We start from the raw sequence: 24,725 nt of genomic DNA, 5'->3' as shown, positions 1-24,725 counted from the left end.
TGATAACCTCCTTCTTTTTGAAGTCGGCTAAAAAAAAACTTTTAAGTTTGTATAACTATTCGAAATATAGAATACATTGTTTTTTACAAGACCTTTTCTTTTTCAATATTTTTAATGGGCGAGGAACATTCATAAAGAAAAGTACCAAGCTCCACTTGGCCCTGTATTTCAAAGACAACGATAAGCGAACGAGCGGGCGAAATCTCGCTCCTCTGAATTATTCAAGACTTACGAAGTGTTAAGGAATGTGCGCAAACACGGTAATATTCCTTTAATATTTATATTACTACCCGCAAAAACAATCCTGCGAGACAAATATTCCCTCGCGAGCGACGGTAAACAAACATGTCTCAGTATGAAACGCACTCTGTTGATTACACTCCTACCTAATAGGTAGTCTGGCATTATACAAAATGCGCCCGAAATACTATTCGAGAAAACAAACATAATTTTCGTAAGACAATGGTTGAATATAACATGTAATATTCATGAAAATATGCGCTTATACAACCCATTAATGTGGAGAGAATTAAACTTTCATATATTGTATGAATTTAATATGTTTCTGAATTAATGTAATTTATGTAAGGTTTATGAACCTATCTAACAGCCAACTTTGGCATGAATTGTCGTATATGTTATTTACGGTGAAAAGTTAATATATAATTTAAAATATATGAATTCTAATTAACTACAATATAAAGGAAATATTTCTTATTTAAGAAATCAATATTACTTCTTACTAATTTTATAACTGCGAATGTTTGGATGGATGGATGCAAGTTTATTTGAAGGTATCTCCAGAACGGTTTAACGGATCTCGATGAAATTTGGCATATATGTCGAACATAAACTGGAAGAACACATAGGATACTTATTATGATTTTTTTTTAATTCCGCGCGGACGGGGTTGCGGTCAAAAGCTATAATTATTTTCTCCGTTTAAGTCACTTTATGTGCATGTAATCGCTACGTGTATGTACATATATATCATATTACATAGCGATTACACTAATAAGACTATAGCAATTTACTAATCAGCATAATTATTCACAAGATCGTTCAAATGTCTGATAATACCGAATATTATATGTAATGAGGAATCGTTTAATACCGTAAATTAACGAGATAATAATTCAATTATAGGTCTGAATTTCAGCGAAATTTCATCAAAATCTGTGTAATTGTTTTCTGCATTTGAACAGTTGTTAATATTTCGATACACTTTGTCCAAGCGGCGTATCCGTTACAGAATTTCATATATCCTATCCAATCTTCTGAAATGTCACAGTTTTTCATAGGAAATCTCTCTAGTCCTTTGTTTTTGTTCTTTTTCTACTGCCGACGCGGATTGATTGTGTGCCGTTTGAACAGTCTATCCGGATCGATCTCGGTATCACTTGTACTTTTAATAATCTTACAAAGAATTTGTTTTAATTTTTTTATGTAGGTAAGTATTACTTTTATAATGTTTTTATCATTATAGAATTAAAGATATTTTTAATAATTTTGTTTATTCATATCTATTAGGAACAGTTATTTTCTTTATTGTTTCCATCCAGTTCCACTTTGACGTAATATACAGAATTCTTGGGCAAATATGCGCAAAGGGATGACAAATATTCGTATACAAAATAACGGGGAACATTGTAACACATTCGTCGTTCCAGAATACAGATGGAATCAATCGATATCATTCACGAATTATCTTTTATATACAGATAATTCTCGATCTGTATTCTCGTAAACCGTATGAATAATACAAAGATATTACTATTACTAATTTTGCCATAAATAATTATAAGTATTTCTACAGATGAGTAACTTATATGTTTGTCAAACAGGATCTCCTAGTAGCTTATATCTTTATAATTATTCTTTATTTATAATATGTAACAATTTATGAATTACTTAGCACATGATTTGGACAGTCAAACAAAGAAACCGAGACGAAAGTCATCTCTACAATTCTACGCTAACTAAAGTTAAACAGAAAAAATTATACGATCATAAAATCATGAATCGCACTATTTAAAATATTTTGAGGGATTGTAATATAATTTAAAAATTTGTACAAGAAAGTTAAATTTTGCTGTCTTAAAATCTTTTAATAATATCTATCATTGTTTTTTATCCTCTAAGGTTTTATACAAAACGTTTGTTTGAATTCTGTTAATTGAAAACAAGGAAAGTAGGTAATCATTGTTTCGCGTTCCCGCAGGAACCGAGCTGGACCGCCGTCAAAGCGAACATCAAAGATACACTGTAATGAAATGAAAAGAAAAACGAACGAACAAAACTCCGACAATAAAAGCTAACAAAACTATACCGAATGAAATGAATTCTAAAGGAGTGAAAAGGGCTTTTGTATTAATAGTCTTTCTTAATCAGTTTTCGGCCCTACAAGTGCTTGATTGTGCTCGCGGCCAAATCGCTAACTAATTGATTACCGACCCGAATAAAATCAAATACATATTAAATAGTTAATTGTCATCAAAGTCGACATATACAGTTGTTTGTTATTGATATACAAAACTGCAGCATACGATCTTTTAAAAAAAATCAAGTCCTTTAAAATTGTTCATATTAAAATTAAGCGTAAGTAAACCGATTTGTATTTATATCGGAACTAACGGAGAATATTGTTGCATTCCGTGTAAATAGAACACAGTAACTAAAGTGAATGCCAAAAATGGCTGGCAAATAATTCAACACTCAAACTATTCAACGAATAAATCTCTTTGAATTTGTATCGTATTTTTCTAACAAACTGTGAGAGAATGTTGCACCAATGCACGTATGCATTATTTGTGAGTTTCCACTGCAGAAACATTTGCGTAAAAACATACTATCCTATATCACAATGAAAAGTGACGTGTGTTTTGAACAAACTTGATAATTTTAATTGTAGGTAGTATAATACAAACCTATCATTATCCTTGACAAAACAGAGATAACAACATGTTTTAAACGTCGATTATGGGCTCGGAAACCCACGATAAGTGATGTTCAGTAACATTAGTGCTATTAAGTAGTCCTAAATACACAATAACACACTGCTACAAAGGTCTTTTCTGAAGTCATTTCAATTATAAATTACTTTTGACACAAAGTTCGAAGCGAAAGCAATAACAACTTACACTTTGGTGTAAATATTTACATAAGCTTTGAAAAGGGACTTGTAAAACTTAATAAATTACTAAATACCTCTAAATTCACGCTATTATTGACTTAATATTTTCAATAAATACGTCTAACTAAAGTTTGTACAACAATCAGGGCCTTACCATAAAAAACTTGGACAGTGTTTCAAAGACATTTTAACTTAAACATACGTCAACCCTTTTTTACCTAGACTATGGCGCCCGGCGCCGATTTTTGACAAATCATGGTTATTGCAACTTTATTATGTGTAGGCTTGCAAAATGCGATCTTTACCAATAAATAATAAAGTACTTATACCGAAAGAATTGTGGTGATTCATATTTATGGTATTACTACGTTTACGTCAATATTATCAATCTGTGGCTGTCAAAGGGTTAAAATAGGTATTTAACTAGACAATGTCAAAAAACATTTTGGAGTAATATTATGTGACTTACAATGATGTGACTGAAAAAAAAAACACGCCAGGACATGTTGAAGGCAGCAGGTATTAGCGATCTTTCAACGTTTACGCCAAAAATATTTAAATTAGAATTTATTCTTGTATGAATACTTATTCACTTCATAATATGTATATTTCCTTCTTTTTTATAAAAATTTAACTATATCATCCCAAAAAAAAGCTGCTAAGCATTATTATGTATCTATCTGGGGGATGTCTATGCCCAGCAGTGGGAATTATGTGACTGAAAAGAAGTAGCATTATTATCTAGATTCTGGACTATATTCTTACATTCTGTAATAGGTTATATCCTTAGTCAATACTTTGATTGACCAACTAAAAACAAAAAATATGCTGAACTTTTCCCACACTTAAAATTTTCTGTATAAAGTAGTAGTAAGCTTCTATTGTGGTAACTGACAGATTTAACTTAATAGTTTAAGTTACGAAGAGCTTTGTACTTAACTAAATGTATACGATTATCTCGCAGTGATATCTAAAGTTAATTAAATGCAAAGACACCAAAGTCTTTAGCAGTCGGATGTTTATCCGACGCTTAAATGTGACTTTGTTTTTACCATCTTATAATGTATTAAAAGCTAAAATATTAAAAATTGTTCCAACACTTTTTATTCCCAAATAATATAATTTCCATATTATGAAAATATCCATGATAATAAAAATAAGAAAAGCTTGAAGAACTGAACTTAACTTTTTTGTCCTTTAAGATAAATGTTCTTTTAGATGTCAATGGCCAAGGCTTTTGTATTTACTATCTTTATACAGTTTATAAAAAAAGTTGTTAAATAAACTGAAGATACCGAGACAATGGATATTCTAAAGGGCGGCGATAAAATATAGCAAGTGAAAAATATTTTTTAAGAAATGTATTTTTGAATTTAACGCGTATAAAAGTGAAGTATTTAAATAAAGTTAGCAGGACTAACTGAGAGCCGGAATTAATGCTTCATTCTGAATGGATTACAATTGGCTCTATTCCAATAATTCGGATTTTGCTGCGAAATTTTAACCAATCATAAATGCAGCGTAACCGCAGCGTATTAGTTTAATATTGTTATTATTTAAGGAAAAGGTGTATGGGGGATTCCAGTGACGTTACAGTTATAATATATATCTAATATAAATCAAATGACTATCGCTAAAAGCAATTCCTTAAATTAATGGCATAGTTTTACAAAAAAAAACACTATCAATTATTTTTTGCGTTTGTGAATGAAAATGAAAACTCGATAGTTGCTTCAACATTTTACAATTCTCTTGTCCTTTCCCTTACTAAATTTCTACAAAACTCAACGCAATTGCAATGTTTTAAATTTTAATTTTTGATTAAAGTTTAACATTTTACTAAAATATTTAAAACATCGTTGCTTGTCACTCTATAGATGTCTCTACCTTTCTTGATGCTGCGGTTCTCAAGTTTGCAACTATAAAAATGAAACACTTGTTTACTATTTACAAAGAAGATACTTACTCCCAGAACTCGCTGAATGTCAACGAAAAATATCTCAAGCGATTGTTTGTTTTCAACTCTATTCTCATTCAATTGATTTTATGTAAATAGTACGAATGGTTTGTTGATTTACGAAAGAATGTATTCTGTAATATATTGTTATGATAAAATTCTTAATGGTTATGGAAATATCAACTCAGACTATTTTAAAGATGCAATCGTTAATTATAATCATTAATTTATTAAACGATTTTAGCCTTTAAAAATTCTTAATAAACTTAAATTTTAAAATTATCGACAGTTAAACGCACAGTAATACGATAGATAGTTCGGAAGGTTCTGAAAACAATATTTTTTATTTTATTTTACTTCGAATACTTGACGTGTCAATGAAGTACTCGTAAGTTCTTACGTATATATATCTCCCAAACCGCTGTAGCAAAGATCAATGTTCCGATTTAATTAAAAAGCAAATTAATTGAAAATATTTGATCGAATGAGACGCAGCCACCAAGTAGTTTGTGCCACAATATACAGTAATTACTTTGTGAAAAGAATTAAACAAGGATATTAAAAATATAGTAAACGGAATGAATTCGTAGAAATTTGTATTACTGCCTGTGTGTACGAGGTATATTACTCGTATTTCTTCTCTTCTTATTCAAAAAATTATATCGTAGATTCTGCAATTGGTATCCATTAATTGACAAGAATAAGCGAATGAAGCATGTTTGTTGTGAATAAAGCCTGCGATCGGCTGTCATGTTGTCGAAAACGCGGTTACTGTGCCTTTGATACAAAGGAATTGCTGAAAATCCCGTTCGTACATATCAATTACATGTTTGTGTTATTAATAAGCTACCGTTTCTTTTACGCCCTTAGTGCTTGGTAATAATATAAGCTTGGGCAGGGGTGGCGAATCTTTACGTATCAACGTGCCATTTTTCTAAAGAAATCTTTAATGAGGTTATAGACATGCCTTAAAACAATTTTGAATTTGTGATTATTGTGAAATTTAGTTATATAGGAATGACTCGTGTGCGCTCCTCGTATAATCTCTACTTCACTTCTTCGTAAACAATACAAAAATAAACATGAGTAATTAAATATTATAAACAAAACAATACTTTAAGCTTTTGTCGCTTGGAAATGATCCTCATGTACTTCAGTAGTACAGTCATTTTAAATTACATAACGTAACACGTTTTTCAATAGGTATGCATTCTGAAAACATTAAACAATTTGAAAAGTAATGGAAAAAATGGAGAGATACTAATTATAGTGAATATTGTATGATCTTATTTCTCGAGCCAAAATAATAAACGAAACACTTAGTTTTTATTTGTTTAGGTCTCAGCGCTACAAAGAATATTACACGCAAATAATAAAATATGAAACAATATTTGAGATAATAAAAACCGGAGTACATCACTTAAGTGTAGCAGAGTGAAACTGGTAGCTTATTAAAGATAATGCATTATAATCTTTACTATTATGCAGATATATTCACATACAACTGCTTTAGTGTGTGAATAACATCTCAACATATTTTTAAAGCACAAACAACGTAATATATCACTTGGAAGGTGTTTTTTGTAAATAAATAGGATGAATATTTTGGTAACAAAGCAAAAGAATATTGTTTAGTAGTAACAGTTGTAGCTGTAGATAGAAATAATGGCGATAAATAACAGGGGGTTTGGACAATTCGAGACACATGTTACACACGGCTACACACGTAAAGCGAAAGTGCACAAACAGCGGTCGACGATATTTAACGACTAACTGTGAATTAAAAGCCTTTGTATACACGTATTTTATTTGTAAATGTACGTGGACAAAATGAACAAATTAAGATTTAAATTACAATTCTACAACTTGAACAGTTACTAAATTCATTTTTTTTTAAATAAATTTAGATTTGAATAAGGATAGCTTATAGTCTTTGGTATACTGCAAAATAATCATGATCTAATAATAGAATACCATCGTGGAGTATGCTTGGATTAGAATCGATTCTATAAGAAATGAAATCCAATTACAGAAGCCCTAAAGATATTGAAGTTCTTATCTTGTAAGTTCCGTGAAAAAATGTTTGAAGGAAGGTATATTAAAGATGCCAATACACAAAAGACAAATTTTTTTCAGCTAAGAAGCTTTATGTTAGCGATGTGCTATAAATGTAAAATTTTATTTCAGTCAAGACAATATTCTCTGTTTTGTTGCAAGTATAAAACGGTTTTAATACTAAGGCGCTACACAGAGGCATTTTACAGGCGCGCCCCGCTGCTGTAATCTTACATAAACCACTGTATTCCTTGATTTATGAACCACTTGGACCAATGTCCCTACCCGCACCAGTGCTTGAGTATTTTAAAACATATTGTACCAATATTTCGTCGGATTATTACACAAAATGTGATACTCGTATACCAGCTAGAGTTGTAATACATTTGAGGCGTATTTGTAGCCATTCAATGTAAGTAAAAGTAGCGCAAACATTTTTATTGTTGCTATTCACCAACTATAGAGACACTGATTAACATTATAAAGCTACTGCAGGCTACATGGCTACTACTTTTCAACACTTTTACGAAACAAATTTCTAGCTCTTATAACGCTAACTACTAACGCTACTAACGCTACTAAAAAGTATTGTTAACTTGACTATAAATTCGTACGAGTTTTCCTAAGTACATTTGAATTTGGCCATAAAAAATAATAGGTGTAACATTACTAGAATGGAATTCTATTGAAGTGCTCCGCATGCATAGTTCCACTGCGAGCAAACGTTTCGATTTCACGTCCTATTGAATCATCTGCAACGAGCGAAGCGAAGGCAGCCGGGCACAAGGGCAAAGAAACGAAAATGGTCAACGGGATCTAGACCGCTGTCAGATCGGAATGCAAATTAATACTCGCTCCCGAATCGGACGTATGAATATGCATGCCCCCTTCGCTCGCCACCTCTTATATCCGAACCGCCTTGTCGGACGAGAGGGTCTATTTCAACACCAAAACCGAGATCAAATTCGTTGTTTACGGAGCATTAAACACGCATAGTCCTAATATTAAATAGACTAGTTACGTTTACTTGCTAGAGCGTATATTTACAATACTTTTTCGGTATAGTAATCTTACTAATATTATAAATGAGAACTTTGGATTGTTAGGATGGAAGTTTGTTGAAAGGTATCTCCAGAACGGCTTAACGCATTTTTGTTATAGATGTAGAACATATTCTGGAAGAACACATAGGCTAGGCATAGGCTGCTAATATATATATATATATTATAATTCTCTATGGATGTAGTCGTGGGCGATATCTAATCTGTTATAATAAACGTTTTCTGTTGCTGTATGTCGTCGTCTGCATAATACAGTTAGCATGAACATTCGTGACAATTGCCTTCATGCCATCGTCAATTATGTTAAAATTAGTACGTGATTTTTGATGTACTTTAAGCCCGATAGGCACCTACTGTAAAAAAAATTATACAAATTTTGTCGTTGATGATACGATGGCAATTGTTAAAATATTCGCGCTAGGCTCATAAAGCTAATAAAATAATGTCCTAACATAATTTAATCCAGTGCAGATGTAAGTATTGGTATTAGTAGAGAAGAAATATTTTTCCTTTTTGCTTTACTCTGTGCGTAAATTGGTTGTACAAATGTTAGAATCGTATAACCAGTGTTATTTGTGAAAATAGTTGGCTAAAAAGAAAAAGTCCCGTTTCCTTAGTCGTTTTAAATTAATAAATACCGAAACCAAGCTCTAAAGTAAATGAACGACTAATTACTTTTTTTTTAAACTAGTGTTATTTTAAGATTCTAGTACTTTACATAAATCTCTATATTTAACTACCTCATAAATTTATAAAGATGAAAACATTGACGAAAATACTTGGGCAAGAAGGATTTAGCTCGAAAATTAAGTAGGTTATTTCATAAAGTAGTATGTCCTTATAAATTTAGGGGCCAGCGAAGAATTTTAATAACTACATTAAAATTTAAATAGGTTTGTGCTAGGTTAACATTTAATCGAGGTCATGAGGAATTTCCTCGGGACGTAAGGATCGAGCTGAGGCTGCACAACTCACAAGACGAAGTACCTACGTCATACTTCACCCCTCCGCTCCCTTCTCGTCACCCTCTCTGTATACGTAGCACGTAATTTGATATAAGTAGTCAGCAATCCGTAGTCTCACGATCCTTACAAGTACAAGCGTGTGAACACTACAGGTGTCTCTATTCTGTACCGCTTGCCTATGTCATACATCACTATGAAGACGAATGTATGTCTGCAATATTCTCGCTATGTTTTAATTGTACTTTTTTCCTTAGGTATAATATTTTTTCTGTAGCCATGAACTATGTGACTTTTACTATCTAATTATATTAAAGTGGTTTCTTTGCTTACTAAAGTTTTAGGAATCGTAATGATCTCTTTGAACGTAACTGACTTAACTTAAAACAAGTTTTGGTCGTAGAAAGAAATCTTGGCTACGCAATATCAGAGAGTGTACTGGAGTCATGAGTGTTGAACGCAACACTTTCGCTTCGCAGAAAATAGAGTGAATTAGGGGAACTCAACCGCCAACCTACGTTAGTCGTACAACACTTCAAGAAGAAGAAAAATGACTTTTCCAACGTTTAAAATGTTAATATTAGCTCATTGGATTATTCAAAATTACCTTACATTTAGATACTTAAATTTTTTCCGATTAAGCGTTTCAGTGAACTGCTCTCGAGAGTTTTGCTGTTTTTTCAGAATTGCAATTAACATCTTGCGGAGGACACACAGTAGTTTAATTAAAAGCGTTTTTTATAAGAACGCCGGGGAGTGGGCGGAGTACAGACTCGGCTGTCTACTATTCATTACTGCTGGAGGCTACACATGCCGATGTTCGGTTTAATTAGTTTTTGTTAGAGGACCTACGCCCTTCTTGCTTCTATATTGGGAATCTATGTGCTATCTATTTTATTGGAACGTAATAGAGTATTTTAAAATTACATACTTAATTGTCAAGAAAATAATTACGGTGGAATAATGATAAAAAACATTTATAGTAACTTAGAAATACTTATAGGCTAAAGTTTACCAGAAACATGAGTTATATTTACTTTTGTAGTGTAGTTTTTTTTAAGTACCTAAGCTATTGTTATGTTATAACTATTTTTTTTGAAGGTAAGTTGTGATTGCCAACTTAAAACTTACACTTACTTAGTTCTACTTACTTTTTTTAAAAGACATTTTAATGTTCAGGACTGAAAATATTTTAAAGACATCGGTTTTTAATGTCCTTGTTTAGTTCGCAATTTTAACATGTAACAATAGACAATAGATATGAATAATTAGACCTCAAGTCGAAACCAGCCTATGTCATTATAAAGAATTATTTTCCTTAATGGCCGGCGCTTGGCTTTTGGCGTCGGGCGCTGGTAATTTGTCACAGCCTCCGCGCGCGAGATGTTTATTCAAACGAGGAGATTTTATTGCAACGACATAAATCTTCGAGCAAAGACGTGGTGGAAGTGACGTGAACTCGTAATCTCACAATGTTGCTTTCTTTTCTTAACTTCCACACTTTTATTAATTTATCACGTAATCAGTTATTGATATCAGACATTTTTTATTATAGTTATCATATATTTGAAACTAGTAGCGAGAAAAAATTGTGTGGTAGCATTTATTTTGTTACTTTATAGTATTCCGTCTATGGATGGAAATTATGATTTTTTGTAATCTTTTGTAATCTTTTGTTCTTTAATTTATACTCGATAAATCCAGACAAAGAAAACATTATGCCTTATGCTTATGTTAAATTACGTACGATTTTGCATTCATAATTCATGCTACAAAAACATTTAAGCTACAAGCACAACAGTTATTAAATTCCAAAATAATAACATTTTGCCCCGAGCGTATATTAACTCCGACGAGTGATTAAAACGTGAATTGAAATCCTTATTGTATGACAAGCGAGATGGAAGCGGGCTATTAATTCAATGGTACGTCAGAATTTCTGTTGGTTGCATTCAAGCGGGTAACATATCGTTATAATTTCGGACATGAATGAAACTCTATGTGCATATAATGTGGTTCATTGTAGCTTACTGCAAACTTAAGCCGTTAGGGAAAATTCAAATGGGTAGTCGTAAGCGAGCGTAGAACATATTGAGGGTACTAATTATCACATTGCACGAAGTCCCGTAAGCAGCTTTTGTCGCTGCATTGCCGCCGAACCTATTCTTACGTCACAATCACCTTTTGTTCCATACTAAATTAGCTCTCTACGTAATTTACAAATTATGTATACACATAACTTTGATAAATAGTTTACATGTACTCGTATTGTACAAATAAACAAGATTTTGCTGCATTTTATAAAGAGAAGAGTTGATTTTTACCTTCTTTAGTTATTATACTGTTAAAAAAAGAATTTGGTAGTTCCTCAAATTAATGCTTATTCGAGGAACAATATTAACGTGATGGTTTATGAATAACTTTTAAAATGAAGGAGTCCGAATAAAATCTATACATGGAAAATCGTAAAATAGACAATTTTGTAACTATACAATGTACGTAACGAAAATATTATCGGTATTCAGTGAGGTCGCAACACTTCCTGTATCGATCCAAGTCATTCACGCGAGAGATTCGAGCTATGGCATTGCTAGTATGCTACGATTTGTTCCATTTCATATATCATTAAGTTTAATATTATCAACATAGTTCAATGTTTATTTTGTGCCAGTTATTTGTAACTAGCGCTCCACGAATGAATGATTTTACTCAAATTTGTGAAAATAATAGTAAAAAACTAGTATTAATAAAAATTAAAGGTCTGATAGCACTTCTAACTCGCTTCGCAAAAAAAAAAAATAGTCTTATCCACTCAGAAATTTGATTCTGCTACTAGGTCTCAATGGAATTGACATCATAATAATCGATTAGAGTAGTAATATCCACTATCCAGTGCTATTATTCTTAAGTAATAAATTCATTAAATCGTCCTTAGTACTACGAATCGAATAGCTTGCAGCTTTGGCTAGACGATTTCAATAACATAGTTTATCTTATGATTGCTTTGCAGATTATCCAGATTACATATAAATAGGACGTATATTTGACGCACAATTCAGCTCAAAGCATAAACCAAAATTGGATGTGTGTAGATCTTGTGCTGCGCAGCGCTTTAAGCGTAAATTATGTATGAGATTCTAGATGTAAAAGTCTAAAAAAATATTCTAATAGATAAGGAAAGGAAAGAGTATGAGAAGTTTAAGCTTAATAACAATAGTTACAGAAGTGGATTCTAATTAGTAATGGAATTAGTATTGACATATTTTTTGTTTGTTGAGCTACGTTGTAAATCGTATGCTTAATAATCTAACCGCTGAGCAATAAAGGCTCATTTCTTTTTAAGTTAACATTAAGTAATAAGTAGCTTTATAAACTCTCAAATAAAACTCATGCATTTTTAATAACTACAAACGCTTTGTGTCCCAAACTTTAACCGTTATTAACGGGAGTTTTAAGAGTTTAGTTTCAAAACAATCTAAATGTTAAAATATAATATTTAAAAATTCATGAAATGGGATAATCTGTGAACAAAAATTATTTAATTTTTTAAACTAAAAATATGTTTACTGTTATAAAACACGTTTGTTTTATTCATAATATTTGTTATTTTGTATATTTAGATATCTTATAGAAGGTATCTCCAGAATGGCACGACGGATCTTGATGTAGAACACTGGTAGAACATGTTACAGCACACACTATTCTGGAAGAACACATAGGTTTTCACTACACACTAATTTTTCGTGGGGGCGAAGTCGCGGGTGACATCTTGTAAACAATAAAGCTATTCGGAAATCAAAATGTAAAATATTAGGTCCTTACATATGAAATTGGCGTTTTGTATGGGAGGAACAAAAAGTCGAATATTTTTTAATATAATATATTTAATTAATCAAAGTATGAACCATTATTTTCTATGCACTTTTGCCATCTCATAGGTAGTTCATTGATCCCTTTACTAAAAAAACCAGTCGGACGGGAATCAATAAAATCTTTGAAGGCGTTTTGGACTGCCCCATCGGAGTTGAATTTTTTCCCTTGCAAGAAGTTATCCAAATTTCGAAAAAAATGGTAATCTGTTGGAGCAAGGTCCGGGGAGTACGGAGGATGTCTTAGACTTTCCAATTGAAGCTCCTCTAATTTAGTAGCCGTCTGTTGCGCAGTGTGTTGTCTAGCGTTGTCGTGAAGCAGCAGTGGCGTGGAGCGATTGACCAGCCTAGGTTGTTTAGCCGCTAGCTTTTCCATCATGGTTTGCAATTGCTGACAATAGACATCAGCCGTAATAGTCTGGCCAGATTTGAGAAAACTGTAATGAACAATACCGGCACTAGTCCACCAAACGCTTACAAGTAACTTTTTTGGGGTTAATTTTCGCTTGGGGCAGGATTTGGCTGGCTGGCCAGGATCCAACCATTGCGCTGAGCGCTTCCGATTATCGTAAATAACCCATTTTTCATCACAGGTAATGATTCGGTTTAAAATACCTTCATTATTGTGCCGGTTTAGTAATGTAACGCAACAGTCGACGCGCGTTTGCCGGTTTGCTTCAGTCAATTCGTGAGGTACCCACCTTTCAAGCTTTTTAATCTTCCCAATTTGCTTCAAGTGAATTAAAACAGTTTTATCACTAACATCGCAGCCTGCAGCTAACTCGGACGTGGTTTGCGATGGATCCGCTTCCACAATAGCCTTCAACTTTTCATTATCAACTTGAGTCTCAGGCCGTCCACGGGGCTTGTTCTGCAGATCGAAATTTCCAGAACGAAAACGTTGGAACCAAAAACGAACTGTGTTTTCTTTTGCAACACGACCGCCATACACATCATTCACCCTTCGAGTCGTTTCCGCAGCACTAGTGCCACGGCGGAACTCGTACTCGTAAATAATGCGATATTTTAAGTTCTCCATTTTGTAAAATGAGTGACGCAAACAGAAAAAAACAGAAGAAAAAAACAAATGAATGACGGTCATCGAACCACAAATACATGAGTCTATAGCTGTACAAATTTGAATTTGGAATTCCTTACCAAAGAGGAGAAATTCGTGATTAAAGTGGCCAGTACGAAAAACGCCAATTTCATATGTAAGGACCTAATATTTAAAAACTAGCTGTTGTTAAAAAAACTATGTGTTCATCCAGACTAAATTCTACATCTATGCCAAGTTACAGCAAGATCCATTGAGCGGTTCTTGAGAAACCTTCTAACAAACATCCATCCAGGTAAACAATTCCATCCAATCCATCCATCTATTCATCCATGTAAACAATCATATTTATAATATGAGTAAGTGATACTGTTACCTTTGTTTAACACTGATTTTGCAAAACTTTTTATCATAACTTGTAATTATTACACCATGTACGGATGTATTTAATACTTGTACTACACGTTAATAGAATAGCTATATGTTTATTCATTTATTTCTCTATTTGAAATTGTAATGTGTGACTTATCATAGAATCTTAAGATTTTCGTTATCATTATTAAAGTAGTGAACTTTATAAAACTATTAATGAGAAATTCAGAAAGATAGCAAAATAAGACAATTAACAGGACTTACTCGAAATCACTTACGCAGTTCTCCCGGAATCTAATAATTAAGTTAATCCATTAAGTGGAACAAGTCGTAAGCCAAAGTATGCAGTAGGAAGCAAAAACTTTATCGCTTAGTATAACACGCGTTTACGTTCAAAAATAAAGTCGCAAGCCGTGCCGTACGCCCCACAGCTAAATCATAACGCAATTTGTCAAACGCGGAGTGAAGAAACTTGTACGTCTACGTACTAAGTGAATTTCTTTTTCAAAGTAACAACCTAACTATATATTACATGCAATCTTCTTATATTTTTAAAAAGGCGCACTTTGATATATTATTATATTAATTTTTGTGATAGAGAAGTTTATTGGTGAAGCGACCGCTGTACATTGAGGTTCGTAGGTGCATGTGTGTTGCCTATCTTTAATCGACGGAGTAGGAGACACAGAAAGAGAATATTTCCTATTTCTATCCGTCCTCTCCTCCATCAAGTCCACCTTCCCCTCCCATCTTTTCTTTGGAAAGGAAAGAGGATTTAAATTAGACCTCCGGAACATACGCACATCAGAGAAATGCAGAATTACTTCAGCTTCACGCCTGTCTTTTCTGTGGCCGTGGTATTGCACCGGTCGAGCCGACCAATTCGTGGAACAAGATGTTTTTGTTGCTGGCGTCTACCACTGTGAAATGTTTTATAAAGCATATCAGGAACAAAGTTAATTAAGTACATTGTAAAGGGTAATTTAAAGACGCCAAACGTTTAGGACTGTTCTTTTGCAAATATTTCAAATGGTTTATATTGAAGATCGCTAATTAAATGTAAAATTTTCCAGCCACTTACTAAATTGAAACCATATAATAAATAACTGTGTTAGTAAAATTTAGTTTCGGCTTGGAATTTCTTTGAGGTAAGCGTCTGGTTTCGAAAGTCTGTCTTTTTGTAAAGGTTCGTAACAAAAATCGTTCCAATAGTGTGGCTTACATTCCGTGACCCGTACACATATTTTAGGTAAAGCGACCGTGAAATGTTTTATTTGTTACGTTAATATGAATACTTGAATGTGTTTAATGTACGCAAGAAAATTCATATAAATTTGTTGGTAAGACACAAAAAAAAGTTTGAACAAACATAAACGACAAAAAGTTAAGACAGATGAGTTTCGAGAGAAAACAACATAATTAAGCATATTGTTATAATGTAATTGGGAAATAACAAACATTGAAATAACAACAAGAACTTTTTGACGAACAACAACAATAAATGTATTCAGTAACAACATATAATATATATGCCCATAACGTATATAGAATTGATATTGATACAAAAATAACAAGATGATAAAATTAGATTGTTTAAAAAAAAAAGGAATACATAAACTACCCAAATCGGTATATACCAAAATGAAGATTGATTTTCCGAAAACTAAATAACAAAAAAATATGTAATACATATTCAGTATGTACTACAGTACAGATTACATAAACAGTAGTCAGTGATATCGTTCGTCAAATTCATATCACGTTCAACATGTAGTGCGAAGAAGCAGAGACGTCGTTGTATGCTGGCATCGACAAATTGATATTTTACTATTTATGAAAAACATGTCAATCAGTAACCAACAGACGCCAGAAAACTATGTGATGTAAAGAAATTGATAGTAAGATAGTAAAGAAATTGAAAGTATCACAGAAGCGTGATAGTGCTGTAGAAACATGATTGTATTATCGTTGTTTATGTCTCAAGAGATGACAGTTATTCTAATGTTACCCATAATTGAATACAGAAAAGTGTAACATTAAAGAGGTCGTGTTATAAGTTGAGAAAGGCACGCTCCGGTTGTTTGGACATGTTGAAATGGTGCATGAAAGAAGATGAACAAAGAAAATTTAAATCAAAAAGTGAGTGGAAATCAACATTACAGTTGTGGTCGTCCTATGGGACTCGGGCTTGTACCAGCAAAATTGGTGACATACTCGTACATAAGATGAGTGTTATTAATAGCAACCGAAACTGATGAGCATGCATGTGTAGATGCGATTAAAAGAGGTGAGAGCCAGGACTAAATGGAGTTTCGTAATCTCTACGTATACCTGTGGATGACGAGCATGAGCTGTGTTGTGGTTGCTATACAACTGAATAAAAGATGAGATATAAACATATAGATGAGCGGTAAACAAGTATTCGGTTTCGATACCAACGATTAGTAAGACAATCAGTCAGTGACGTTACGGTCAAAGTGAAGCCGCCCTGTATACGCAATTAATGGAGTGCCATTCTACATGAGTGCTCTCGAGCTTGAATTAGCTGACCCGAACGCAGGCACGCTAGTTGATTCCCTATCATATAGATTAATTACCTTCACATAACATTGAATAATGGCAAGAAGTCAAGCTGATTTTATGCCATTGATAATTATGCCTTTAAATGTAAATGTAAATATGATAAATACAAGGAAGAAATAAGTAGACTAACAGACAGAAAGAAACGAAGAGGGAGAAACAATTCATCATATATTGTAGGGAGTTTTCGTAAATTATTCCGTCGTTAGTCGCGTTGATGTGGTTTTATCATCCGACACTTGCGGTGATAGTCACAGCTGCATATAATATACTCAATATAAAATGAAAACAGGACAAACTATCTTCAGTTAAAGAGCTTTATTAATGTGTTGTCAACAGAATTAATTAACGCTGTATGTTAGATAATGTTTTGATTTATGGCGTTTTCAAAAAGATATTCTTACAAGTTCACTGATAACAGCTTTGTAGGCCTGGTGCTTTAAATTTTATAAATATATATGTATCGTTCATATATATATTTTTTTATTTTTTTTGGTATCAGCAAGCAAGTGCTTTGAATTTCTGTGATATCATAATAGTAAAATTGATTTATGTTGTGTACATAATGTCCAGATGTCTAAATGTGATGATAAGTAGCAAAATGAAATTGGTCAAAAAAAAATGTGCAAAGAATACCCGAAATCATAGATCTGATAACAAATATTAATAGTATTATTATACTTTCTTAATTAGCTTCTTGCCAGACTGTGGGAGAGTCTCTGAATAAGTGTAGTTTCTCAATAAATAAAGCCAGTAGTTATTAATGTAACTGATAACGAAGATTTATTTAAATTGCGAAAGCTATCCTTACATAGCAAATAATAATTTTCTCTTTTATTAAATATTGTTTGCTTTATTATTCACTAAAATAAAGCAAAGATATCATTGTTAGTAAAGCCTTTATTAGATTTTGCAAACATTACTGGATAACTGAGCAGAAAATCTCCCGTCATAGCCGGAATTTGCAATGTGTGCTTGGGGGATCAAGGGGAAATATCGTGCCGACATAGAGCTATCAATAACTTTAACAGGCTTTATTCATAAAATCGATATCAAATATGCTGCTTCATTGTGCCACCTTTGCATAATATCAATTGAATTAAGAATCAATTTAAAATTATTGATTATTTAAACAAAATTATGTTTCAATTTTATGTTAATTTTAAATATAATATAAATTATTTTTGAAAAGGAAATTTTAAACAGGCTATTTATATGACGATTGTTTGAATTATATGAGCTACTAATTGTGATAATAATAGTTTTTAAAATATCAGAAATGTGACGAAGCGCAGATATTTTAGTGAACATAAATTCATTGACACAATTTTAGTACTTATTGGTAGGTACAGATAAGAAACTATTTTACAACGCAGGAGAAGATGACCATAACTGTAAGTACAACTTCCATTTTAATTTAGATTTATATTATCGAGGCACTATCGAACATCCGGTATAAATTGTAATCGAGTTAAATAAGTTCGCAACCACTAACGCCGCGTGAGTGGTCTGGCAAACTAAGACAATAGACAGATAAAGATTCTGGTGCCAATAATTGAAGTGTACAATTATACCGAGTGTACAACTATAATTAAACAATCAAATTATTAATTGTACAGTTGTCAAAAAACTAACTGATTATCTCCACAAACTCGATACTAATCAAAAAAACTCATAAAAGGCCAATAATAGTTGAATAAAACGTAACCATTTTTTCAACTTTAATCTATGTTCTAATCAGACATTCCATTCTATTTCAATTTCACAAAGCAATTCATAATGGTTGTTCTAGAGAGTTTTTTTTTGCTACAATAGAGAATTTAACATAGTAAATTTGAGGTATGCGTGCCTCTATTTGTTATTTGGATAATCGCCAAAACCACTGGCGTTTTATGAATAACTGGTATATTGCTGCTCTACATTCCCTTCTACTTTTTTAAAAGGTGACTTAAAACATAGAGAACAAACTACGAAGAAAAAAGAAAAGTAGGGAAATTTATTGTGTCTTCCATTTGTTTGTATCCACTGTCTAATATTTGATAAGTGAATAAGTCGTATTTAGTAAAGGACCTGTTCAGAAAATATAAAACTTTCCCATACCTAACTATGAAGGATACGTAAAACTTCAACAAAGAAGCGTCTCTATTTGCGGTTAGCTGTATAAAACGACCTTAAGCCCATTACGTACAATTAAACATTATTTAACCCTAAAGAAAACGTATCGTGTAATATAGTGACATTTAAAATCAAGCAGTCGTAAACCGAATCCTTACTCATTAGACTAACGACCGTTGTGTAATGATCGTGGAGTATCTGTTTCGGAATAGAAACCGGTTACTTTCAGTTCTCTGTTCAATGGTGTGTCTAAATGTACTCTATTAGAAGCTAAATAGATTATTCAAGCATCTGCTATCTAAGCCGTAGTTAAGTTTCAAATCATAAGGATAATTAAAGCCATTCAGAATAAATCAATAAAAAGCAATGACCCTTCACGAAATTGCTATTCGATATAACCTTCACAGTTATGACTATAAGAAACCAAGACTTGAAAAATACTTATGTAAGGTCTGCGTACTCCTTTAATTAATTTTTTATTTGATTCGGACATAAATTATACGTTAATTGGCAATTTTATTTTATGCTTTAAGGTCAAGTGTCGTAATGATCGCAAATAGTCCAATTACTTGTAAAAAGTGTTCGTTTGAATAGATTTTAGAGTAAGTAATCTTTTCATGTCAATGTTTCAAAAATGTCAAAGGCAAAAGTAATGAACGATTTTTTTATAAAGATTATTGATTTCTACTGACATTATTAATTTTAAAAGGAATGAAAATGTATGTATATCTTCTTTCTTTAAATGCTACAGATGTATTGAGATAAAACTTGACTTGGGACTCAGCTAGATATTAGATAGGTTTGCTAGATCTAGCAAGGTTATCTAATTTAGGTGACCCTAATAATTATCCAATTAAATCTAAAGTTGAGACAGACTTGAATTAAATTCAGGCAAGTTTCACATTCACACTTCCGTCAAGTTTATCTAACAATGTTCGGTTGCGGCAGGAGGTGACTAAATAACTAGGAAAGTACACAAATTTCGAACAGAGAATTTACTCTTTGGCCGTATAACAGCGCAATTCAACGGCGACTATCTCCACAAACTGAACTTGACAAGAACAATTTGGTAGTTGTACAAGTTCGCGGAGATAAGCGTTTAAATTGTTGTCATGATTAATTACCGCTGTAGCAAGAGACTATATGCCGAACTATTGGATTCCCATTAGAAACATGAACTCTTATCGTTGGCTTCCACGGCCGAAATATGGATACAAAAATATTGTTATCTCAGTTTTGTTTTTTTCACCCAGAACTGTGAGAGACAAAATATCAATGTATCACTTGTAAAACACGCGGTTGTTCTGTTCTTTATGCCGTATCATTGTATATTGATTTTTGTTTAAATCTTAATAAAAAAATTGACAGTGTTTCAAATTCATTTTAGCTTAAACATACGGCATTCCTTTTTTAACCGTGACACTTACGCCCGGTGGGGATTTTTGACTAATTATGGTTATTGAAACGTTATTATGCGTATGCTTGCATATTGCGGTTTTTACCAACCAATAAATAATTAATTAGTTATAATGAAAGTATTGTGGTGATACATATAACCATGTTCACGTCAATTATAACAATCAGCGGCGGTCAAAAATTTAAAAACACCTTTTTAACTAAACAGTGTCAAGCAGTATTTTTCGCAGTCAACCTATTTATCGCACGCTGATAATAGACATTACCAGAACTCTAGCGCTGAACGCGGATTTTTGGCAGATCGTGATTATTGAAATGTTTATTTTCGACGGCTTTCGAAATGCGATTTTGTTAAATGAATAAAGTAAGTACTAATACCGGAAGCAGTATGGGTCATAAATATTTAAAGGCAAAACATACTCTTTTATAACTGTGTTATCGTCCATAATATCAAAACGTGTTGTAACTAAACAGTAAGGAATTATATTCTTTGGAGTAATCGTATTTATTCACTGTCTTAGAAATATTCATTTTCGAGATTTAAACATGTTTCTTTTGTTATGCGAATTGTAAATTCATTTTCAAGATTTAATTTTAAATCCAAATTAATTTCTCACGTAGAATTAAAGTCGAACGTTTTGCACGTAACAATAGATCAAAGGATCAAAGGAAATAACAAGAAACACTCTACAGAGTAACGTATTTATGTGCGGAACTAATAATAATGACAAAAGGCACTGAATTTAATATTTCATTTCTCGGATACCAGTGCAAATATCGTTTGTGGGACTTCTCTCAACGTGAGATTTTATGAAATTTAATTAAAAATACGTGCTCGTTACTTACATTGATATGACTTCAATTTGTTATTATTCAATTTTAATATTGGCCCAGTCCTATTTGAGTAATGTTTCGACAAAATAAATCCTTTTTTGTTTCTGAAAATCATTCAATCATAAATCATTTCATGGACTATCCTATACTTTATTAAATTATTAAATTAAAATTAAATTTTATTATAACGGATATATCTATACGTGAATATTTTTATTTATAATTATTACCCGTATAAATATTATACACTCTGAATGAGAGTGATTTATCTTATCTCCACCGGAATTGTAACCGATAGGCTGACAGTTCCGAACATAGTTTGTAGTATTTTTTTACAAACTCGAGTCTCGTGTCCCACGGGGGAACTGGCTGAAGAAAGAGCCGGGTTCCGCAGTTTTTTTTTTTAATAATAATTATCTTGAATGTTTTCATTTTAAGGCAATAAAATCACGCTTTATTATATTTCTGTACAATGTTTTGTGCGTTTCATTTTACTATGTTTAATCGAAACTTAAAGCATTATCATTTTTTTTTAAATATACAGAGTCAAATTAAATATTAAGCATTGTTTAATGCATGTTGAGGATTTATTAGGAGTTTTATATTTATAAGATAAATAATTTATTTTGTCATCTGAAACGGGGTCGTTTAGAAGTACTGAAAACATTTCCGTTATAATAAGAAATGTTAATATAACTCGAAGGAAACTTTGAATGAGATGTGACAAGTGTGCTAACAACGATAAAGAAATATTTGAAGATACCGGTCAAAGTAGGCGAAAATAATAGAACTCTGAGGAAATCATTTGGCGGGCGCCGTCGCAGGAGAGTCCTTGAACGTTACTAGAAACTTGAATTTGTACAGATGAATAAAATTTAGCTCCTCTGAAGCGAGCACTCGACTGCTTTATCATAAATGATGACTTTCGTACTTTGAGAAGACGCAGCCACAGGTATTTTGCTCTTTTCACTTAGTGAGAACCTGCATAATTTATTCGTTGAATATTTCCATCTCTTAAACAGTATTTTTGAGAAACTATAAAAGTGATATATATATATTTTTTTATATAAAGGCTAAACGCACTGAGTTTTATTATTCCTGCAAATCTAGATACGAATGCATTAAAAGACGAGAAATTCTATTATTTTTCAGAAGAACCGCAAACACTATATTGTGAACAAGCGCCGTGTTCATTCGAATTACATCGCGAGTGAGCAATTGTTTCCTATTGCTATTCGCATTCGAACCGATTAACAACATGTGAACAAATCGATTCGTCTGGTTCCTTTTTGTAGTCACGTAAATAAATTCATCCTGCACAGTTATTTTTTCATTGTAGTACGACAAAAAAAAAGAAAATTTCTGTACGTAAAGGTCTGATGTAAATTAAATTTAGATTATCTTTTGTAATCATCAAACAGTAGAAGTTATCAAATAATTTTAGCTGAAAACAATATCTATAAAGAAAATTCTGTTTGGGAGGCCTTTACGATGACATAGAGGTTGAAGTTTAATAAAAGTGAGGTTCGAGGGGCGCTGTGTTAGGGAGAAATTTCAAGATATAATGTATCGTGGCAACTGTGCGAACTCATCGATCAAACGCCGAGCACGATACTACGTACCGCTGTGTACGTAGTATACGTTACGTAATACGCGAGCTGTTTCCCGTGAGAAAGTTTTGTGCTGGGAACATGTGCCAAACTGACTATCAGAATAGCTTGACACTTTGGTGAAATGGAACATGTGTAACTGTATCCTATTTAACTATGTCAGACGTGCCTACAAGGAATTGTTTTATAGTTTAATGTTGCAAATCAACAGTGGTAGACGCTAGCAATGACATATTATGTTGCACGAATGGACCAGTTCGACCGGTGAAATACAAAACGCAAAAGAAAGGCGTGAAGTGGAAATAATACTACTAATTCTAGTCCCTTTTCCCTTCCTTAAATTTTCAGGAAAGGATTGAAAGGTGATTTGACGGCAACAGGGACTTTCGGTGCCTCCGTCGTACGTTGTTTTCTTCTATCAAAGGATTTAGTAAACCATCAAACTTATGTAAAAACTCGTGGTACTTTATTACTTGTCGCTCATAAGATATTCCAAGCGCTAGCAAAATTATGCACTGCAAATAAAATATATTGGCTTGACGACTAAAGCTGTTTGTCAACACCGTCAGCGTCACGTCAACGAGAACAAGATGACGGCGCCGAGCTAGCTACAATACATTTACTACAGGGAATTGTCGACGGCACGTCGGTCACGAGATCATGACGGCCCGATGTGCCGGCAATACAAAACAGGTTAGTAATTATCCATCTCGCCGGCGCCGACACGTCGTACTCCACTTCTGTATGTCTTACTTTGCGAAAACATCCCATCAGAGTTCGTCGCTGTGGACAAATGGTCGCCGTCACGTCATTTTGAACTCGGACAAAAATAAACTTGTGACGGTGCCGGTTCCGGTGACGGTGTTGGTGGACAAACGTTCTTTGATAGTAATTATGACGTAACGGTAATCTTTATAAAGACTTTGTCCACATAATTTAAGAAAACAAAAATACGATAGTAAAATGAAGTATGAACATTTTTGATTTGGTCCTCTTAAAAATACTTAAAAGAATATTTCTTTTATTTTATATTTGCTAGAACATTCAATATCCTGCTCTTGAAATGAGAACCATTATACCGTTACAAGTGTTTGTATCGGCGGAATTTTTTGTTATTGAGAAACATTCTTAATCAATCCATATCGAAATGGAACGGAAATGAGGGAATAAAGAATTCCTTAACAAAGGTATACTGTTGAAAAAATGTAATCCGACGTATTTTAAAAAAAAAAAAACAGTCGAGGATGAAATTGAAATCATATTCGTAAATTATACACTAGATTATTAATTTCCATTGAAAATAATTTTTAAGCAAGTGAAATGGTTAGCTGTAAAACCACACGTAAACATGACCTAATAAATATAAAACGAATTTCATAGTTATTCATTACGGTGAGGTTGAACTTGTCAACATGTATTTTGAGGTTCAACATTAAATACACTGAAATTAATATTTAAGTAAAGTTTAATATAATTAGTTATTTAAGAAGCTATGAAAAGCTAGCAGCTAGGAGTATTAATTACTTTGGTGATTTAGTACCTAACCTCATGGTAGGGTGATTGGAAATTCGAATATTCACTCAAAGCATAATAGATGAAAAAATTAATAACTTTTATTATTGAATTAGTATTTTTATAGTTTGATAAAAATAAATTACCGAACCATATTTTATTTTTTAAATAAGAAAATGGATATTGGTAGCG

At 32.6% G+C, this 24,725-nt stretch overlaps 1 protein-coding gene across 7 annotated transcripts in view; it reads right to left on the bottom strand.

Annotated features, from left to right (window-relative positions):
* Positions 1–24,725, bottom strand: part of LOC106712157 (neural-cadherin) — a 303,500-nt gene that overhangs the window by 29,645 nt on the left and 249,130 nt on the right. The window lies entirely within an intron of this gene.

This window comes from Papilio machaon, chromosome 1 (assembly GCF_912999745.1).
Source record: "Papilio machaon chromosome 1, ilPapMach1.1, whole genome shotgun sequence".
NCBI lineage: Eukaryota > Metazoa > Arthropoda > Insecta > Lepidoptera > Papilionidae > Papilio > Papilio machaon.
The sequence above is the reverse complement of the archived record's forward strand: the minus strand, read 5'-3'. Positions and strand labels throughout refer to the sequence as shown.